Below are 6,000 nucleotides of genomic sequence, written 5' to 3'. Positions count from 1 at the left end.
AAGACAGGAACCAAACAAGCCGTGACCGTGAGACATGCATTGTCCACATCTCAAGCGCAATGCTCCAACGGGGAGTGACCCGCAAACAGAACTTAAATACATCACAGGTAACGAGAGGCAGGTGCGTGTGGTTACATTAATCAAGGGCACACAGGAAGGGAGGGGCGAGCACACAGACACATAACCAAAACTGGGGATGAGGCATGACAGAACCCCCCCCACAAGGGACGGCTCCCGACGTCCCAAAAATCCAACCCCCCACGGCGGCACGCGGGGAGGGGCAGAGATCCGCACTCGGGCGGCGACTAGGGGCAAACAGATCCGCACTCGGGCGGCGACTAGGGGCGAACAGATCCGCACTCGGGCGGCGACTAGGGGCGAACAGATCCGCACTCGGGCGGCGACTAGGGGCGAACAGATCCGCACTCGGGCGGCGACTAGGGGCGAACAGATCCGCACTTGGGCGGCGACTAGGGGCGAACAGATCCGCACTCGGGCGGCGACTAGGGGCGAACAGATCCGCACTCGGGCGACGACTAGGGGCGAACAGATCCGCACTCGGGCGGCGACTAGGGGCGAACAGATCCGCACTCGGGCGGCGACTAGGGGCGAACAGATCCGCAATCGGCGGCAACTCGGGGAAAACAGATCCGCAATCGGCGGCAACTCGGGGAAAACAGATGCGCTATCGGCGGCAACTCGGGGAAAACAGATGCGCAATCGGCGGCAACTCGGGGAAACAGATGCGCAATCGGCGGCAACTCGGGGAAACATGCGCAATCAGCGGCAACTCGGGGAAACAGATCCGCAATGTTAGGGTGGTGCTCACTCTAACTTATTTTGCAAGAACCACACTGGAGTCAAGTTAGTCGTTTTAGACACCTGCAGGCGGAGAGTTCACTCGTCGCTGTGCTTACAGCGATGGTCGAATGAAGTCTGACTCAGGCCTCGTCAGGTGCTTATTTATTGAGAGAAACAGAGTCGGGTTGAAAGTGGGGGTGTGGGAACACACAGGTTGGGTGAGGCCGGTCCCCTGCTGATCAAAGCATAGCAGGGGGCCTTTTACGACTTTCTGTAAACAAAGCAACTTTGATTGCTTCCTCTGCGTCGGGTCAATCAGTTGAAAAGATCTTAGCACTTTGGTCAACTACTTTTGTCTAGACAGGACAAACTAGTTAAATTATTACAGGTTATATTCCAACATAATCATACGATGAAGATATTCTGCAAACCCTAACACGCAATCGGCGGCAACTCGGGGAAACAGATCCGCAATCGGCGGCAACTCGGGGAAACAGATCCGCATTCGGGGAGTCCATGCCGCAATCGGCGGCATTCGGGGAGGCGGAGTTGTGCGCAGCGGCAGGAGTCGAGCATGTTGCCTTCCTAGGCGTGGGGTCGGGTAATGATCGCAGGTTCGGGCCCTGCTGGCACAAGGACCAACGGCGGCCGTGGGTCCAGCGTCGCTGGAGCAAAGTCCGATGGCAGCCGTCGAGCCGATGGCGCCGGGAGGAACCCCGATGGCGACCGCGGATCCGGCGTCGCTGGAGCGAAGTCAGACGGCGGCCGCGGGTCTGGGGGCAGCGAAGTCCAATCGCGACAGCGGAGCCGGTCGCACCGGGAGGAACTCTGATTGCGGCCGCGAAGCCCATGGCGCTGGAACCTGCTCGGACGACGGGCGTGGATCGGGCTTCGCGGACGGGAGCTGATGCTGGAAGGTCCAAGCGCTGGTCGCTGTGATGGTCGGAGGATTCTGTCACGGCTTCGGAGTGGAGAAATGGAGCGAGGCGACCAAGTGCAGCTTGGACCAGGGGTTTATTGCAACAAATTCAAAAGACTCGGCAAACTGACGTGACTAAACAACAAACTAACAAGACTAACAGACCAAAGTGTGAAACAAAAGACAGGAACCAAACAAGCCGTGACCGTTAGACATGCATTGTCCACATCTCAAGCGCAATGCTCCGACGGGGAGTGACCCGCAAACAGAACTTAAATACATCACAGGTAACGAGAGGCAGGTGCGTGTGGTTACATTAATCAAGGGCACACAGGAAGGGAGGGGCGAGCACACAGACACATAACCAAAACTCGGGACGAGGCATGACACTATGCTTAATATGTGAATATACTTGTCTGCTTATGTACTTTATTCAATGAGGTTTGAGCATATGTGTTTTTGTAGCTAGGCAGGACTTTTTGTATGGGTCCTGGAACCATTTTGATAACTTACCAAGTGTACCCTGCTGATTCAGTGCGGAAACTGATCACATTTTTGGAGGAGATAGTGTCTGCTGGTCATTGAGGGTCAACATTCTCTTTCTCAACAAATACAGTGGAGCCTCGGTTTTCGAACGTCCCGGTTCCCGAACAAATCGGTATTCGAACAAAAACTTCGAGATTTTTTTTGCTTCAGAATTTGGACGAAATTCGGTTGTCGAGCCTCGCGAGATGAGCCGAGAGGACCCGCATGCCAACTGACTCCATTCGTTATTACGTTCTTGTTACTCTGAGGATTGTATCAACTCTAATCATGCCTCCAAAGGAAGCAAGTGGGAGCAGTAAAGCCATCCTCAAACACAAAGACGCTCCTAAAACAATGGCACACTGAGCGCCCGGGGCGCTGCGGTTGCGCGATCGGACTAATTAAGCTCCCTGCGCACTGAGGTCCATTTAAATTTTGGAAAGTACATTAGGACTTTAAAAATATTTTCTAAATTTTAGCGACCGCTCTGTCAGAATAATGCGACCAGTGGGCGGTGGGCGGCGCGCAACGGTTGTCGTTCGGCGGTGCGCTGCAGTTGCGCGATCGGACAAAATTAAGCTCCCTGCGCAAATCCCTGCAATTTTGGAAAGTACAGCAGGACTTTAAAAATACTTTCTAAATTTCAGCTACGGCTCTGTCACAATAACGCGACCAGCGCGGTGCAGTTGCGCAGTCGGCGACGCGCTACGGTTGCACGTTCGGCGGTGCGCTGCAGTTGCGCGATGGGACAAAAATGCGCAAATGAAAAACGTTTAAAAAAGGCGGGTGTAGTATCGCTGTTGTTATGTTATCGCGAGAACAGCAAATGACTAGAGAGCGAGCAAGGAACTAGCAGCTAACAAGAAACGGACATGTGGAAATAAAGGAGTTAAAGTTAAACAAAGACTGTTTTATTGAGGAACACAACATTTTGGCGACGAGGAAACGGTTTATCACGAACCCAGAAGCAAGAAAGGACGACTAGGATTCTACGTCCATACTGAAAAAAAAAAGTGAGAAGACACCTGTATCGTGTTGACCATGTCGAACGGCGATGGTGCCGGAGCCGGAGCCGCGCTGGGACAAGCTGCACCTGAACCCAGGTACGCCCAACTGAACGCGCCTGCTGCGTTGAACCTTGGGGCGTCTGATTTATTCACAGAATATAGCCTGTGGAAGGACTCCTACAGTTTTTTCGATGTTGCCAGTGGAACTATTAATGCACCAGACTTAGTGAGGAGGGCCACATTACTGCATTGCATTGGAGCACCTACGCAAAGAATTTTTGCCAATCTACCTGGAAGCAAAAGTACGTATGCACAGACTGTTGCTGCTCTAGACTCGTATTTCACACCACGAAGAAATGTAGTCCTGGAGAGACACAAGTTTAGACAGAGAGCTCAGTGTACTGATGAGTCAGTAGATGCTTTTGTGAATGCGTTGAGAGAATTGGCGAAATCATGTGACTTTGGTGCACTGGAGGACGATATGATAAGAGATCAAATAGTGGAAAAATGTGCAATGAGAAAGCTGCGTGACAAACTGCTTCAGGAAGATGGACTGAGTTTAGATAGAGCATTGTCAACTGCGAGAGCTTTTGAAGCAGCGCAGGCAGAATCTAAACTTTTCACGGAGAGTGCTTATCACAAAGCTGGAGACGACCGCATTCGCTTCACCGAGAGGAGTGTGCGTGTGGATCCCAGACGGACCGGAAATGCGAAGCAAGGAAGGAGAGGCAGCCAAGGGCAAGCCAACAGCACCACCCAGTGTTACAGATGTGGAATGGACACTCACACAGCAGACGACTGTGGAGCTAAGACAGCAACGTGTCTTTTCTGTAAGAAAACGGGACATTATGCTCGCATGTGTCTCAAGAAGAAAAAGAAAGCACAGGGAGAAAGTAACAGTGACAAATATAAAGACAGAAATAAGGAAAAAGATAAATCAAAGACTGGTAAACCAGTGAGAGCAGTAGTGCAGGAACTTTCTGATTCAGACTCAGATGAGTTTATCCATGCTGTAGATCCTGAAGGCACAGAAAGAGTCAATGTAAATGGACAATGGCTGAAAATGGTCATAGATACAGGAAGTGGAAGAAACTTCATAGGAGAGGACCTGTTCCAAAGAACATTATCCACTTTAACAAAACTTAAACCGACTAAAAAGAGATTTTATGCATATGCACAAACTACTCCACTTAAATGTGTAGGTTACTTTGAGGCAGTATTGAGATGGAAAAACAATGAAGTCAAAGATAACATATATGTGATAGAAGGAAATGTAGAAGCACTGTTAGGCAGAAAAACAAGCTTTGAGTTAGAAATACTTAACACAGGAGAAACGGTGAACAAAGTATCACAAGAAGAGAGATTTGACAAACTTGTCAGCGAGTTCCAACAAGTTTTCAAAGGACTTGGTCAGATTAAAGGATACAGCCACAAGGTAACAGTCGATGAAAAAGTACCACCTATAGCACAGAGACTAAGGAGAGTCCCTTACCACATTATAGAAGCTGTAAACCAGGAGCTAGACAAGATGCTAGAACAAGATATTATAGAGGAAGTGAATGAAGGATCTGAAGGGGTTTCTAACATCCTAATCATTCCCAAGAAAGAAACGCCAGAAGTAAGATTAAGTGAAGACCTCAGGGAAGTGAATAAAGCAGTGATTAGGGAAAGACACCCAGTACCAACAGTAGATAGCATCTTACAAGCAGTGCAGGGAGCAAAAGTGTTCGCTAAGCTGGATGCCAGGAAAGGGTTTTGGCAATGTGATCTAGCTCAAGAATCCAGACCCTTGACGACATTTATCACACATAGAGGGTGCTACCGTTTCAAGAAAGTTCCCTTTGGACTATCAAGTGCACCTGAAGCCTATCAGAAGGCTATGGACTCTATGTTATGCGGAATGCCTGGCACAGTTTGCTACATGGATGATGTAGTGGTTTTTGGAGAGAATGATGAGCAACTGGAACAGAGACTAAGACAAGTCTTTCAGAGATTCAAGAACAGAGGTTTAACCCTGAACAGAGACAAGTGTGCTTTTGGACTACAACAAATTGAGATACTTGGACATGTGATCTCTTCCGAAGGAATCAAACCAGACCCAAAAAAGGTTGAGGCTGTCTGCAAAGCGCCTAGACCTGAGAACATTCAACTGCTTCGTTCATTTCTAGGTACTTGTGGATTTCTGATGAAGTTCATACCAAATTATGCAAATTTATCAGAACCACAAAGGAAACTCACTAGAAAAGGACAAGCATGGAAGTGGACAAAAGAAACAGAAAGAGCATTCCAAGCAATGAAAGATGCTTTGGTGAGTGAGACATGCTTGGCCTACTTTAAACTAGAGGCACCAACTGTTGTGATCAGTGATGCAAGTCCAGTTGGACTTGGTGCTGTTTTGATGCAGACACAATCGGATGGACAGAACAAGCCAATAGCCTATGCAAGCCGTTCACTGACCCCAACAGAACGTCGTTATTCACAGATAGAACGGGAGGCTTTAGGATGTGTATGGGCAGTGCAACATTTTAGACCTTACCTATGGGGGGCCAAGTTTACTTTACAAACAGATCATAAACCTCTCATTTACATGTTCAACCCTGAGAAAGCAACACTGTCACCACCGCGAATACAGAGACTTGGTTTAAGACTACTACCATATGACTACAAAATAGAACACATAGTTGGAAAGACCAATGTTGCAGATTCACTATCGAGACTTCCATTACAAGAGACAAGAGACTGCTGTGA

The sequence above is a fragment of the Syngnathus typhle genome, linkage group LG21, assembly GCF_033458585.1.
Source record: "Syngnathus typhle isolate RoL2023-S1 ecotype Sweden linkage group LG21, RoL_Styp_1.0, whole genome shotgun sequence".
NCBI lineage: Eukaryota > Metazoa > Chordata > Actinopteri > Syngnathiformes > Syngnathidae > Syngnathus > Syngnathus typhle.
The sequence above is the reverse complement of the archived record's forward strand: the minus strand, read 5'-3'. Positions refer to the sequence as shown.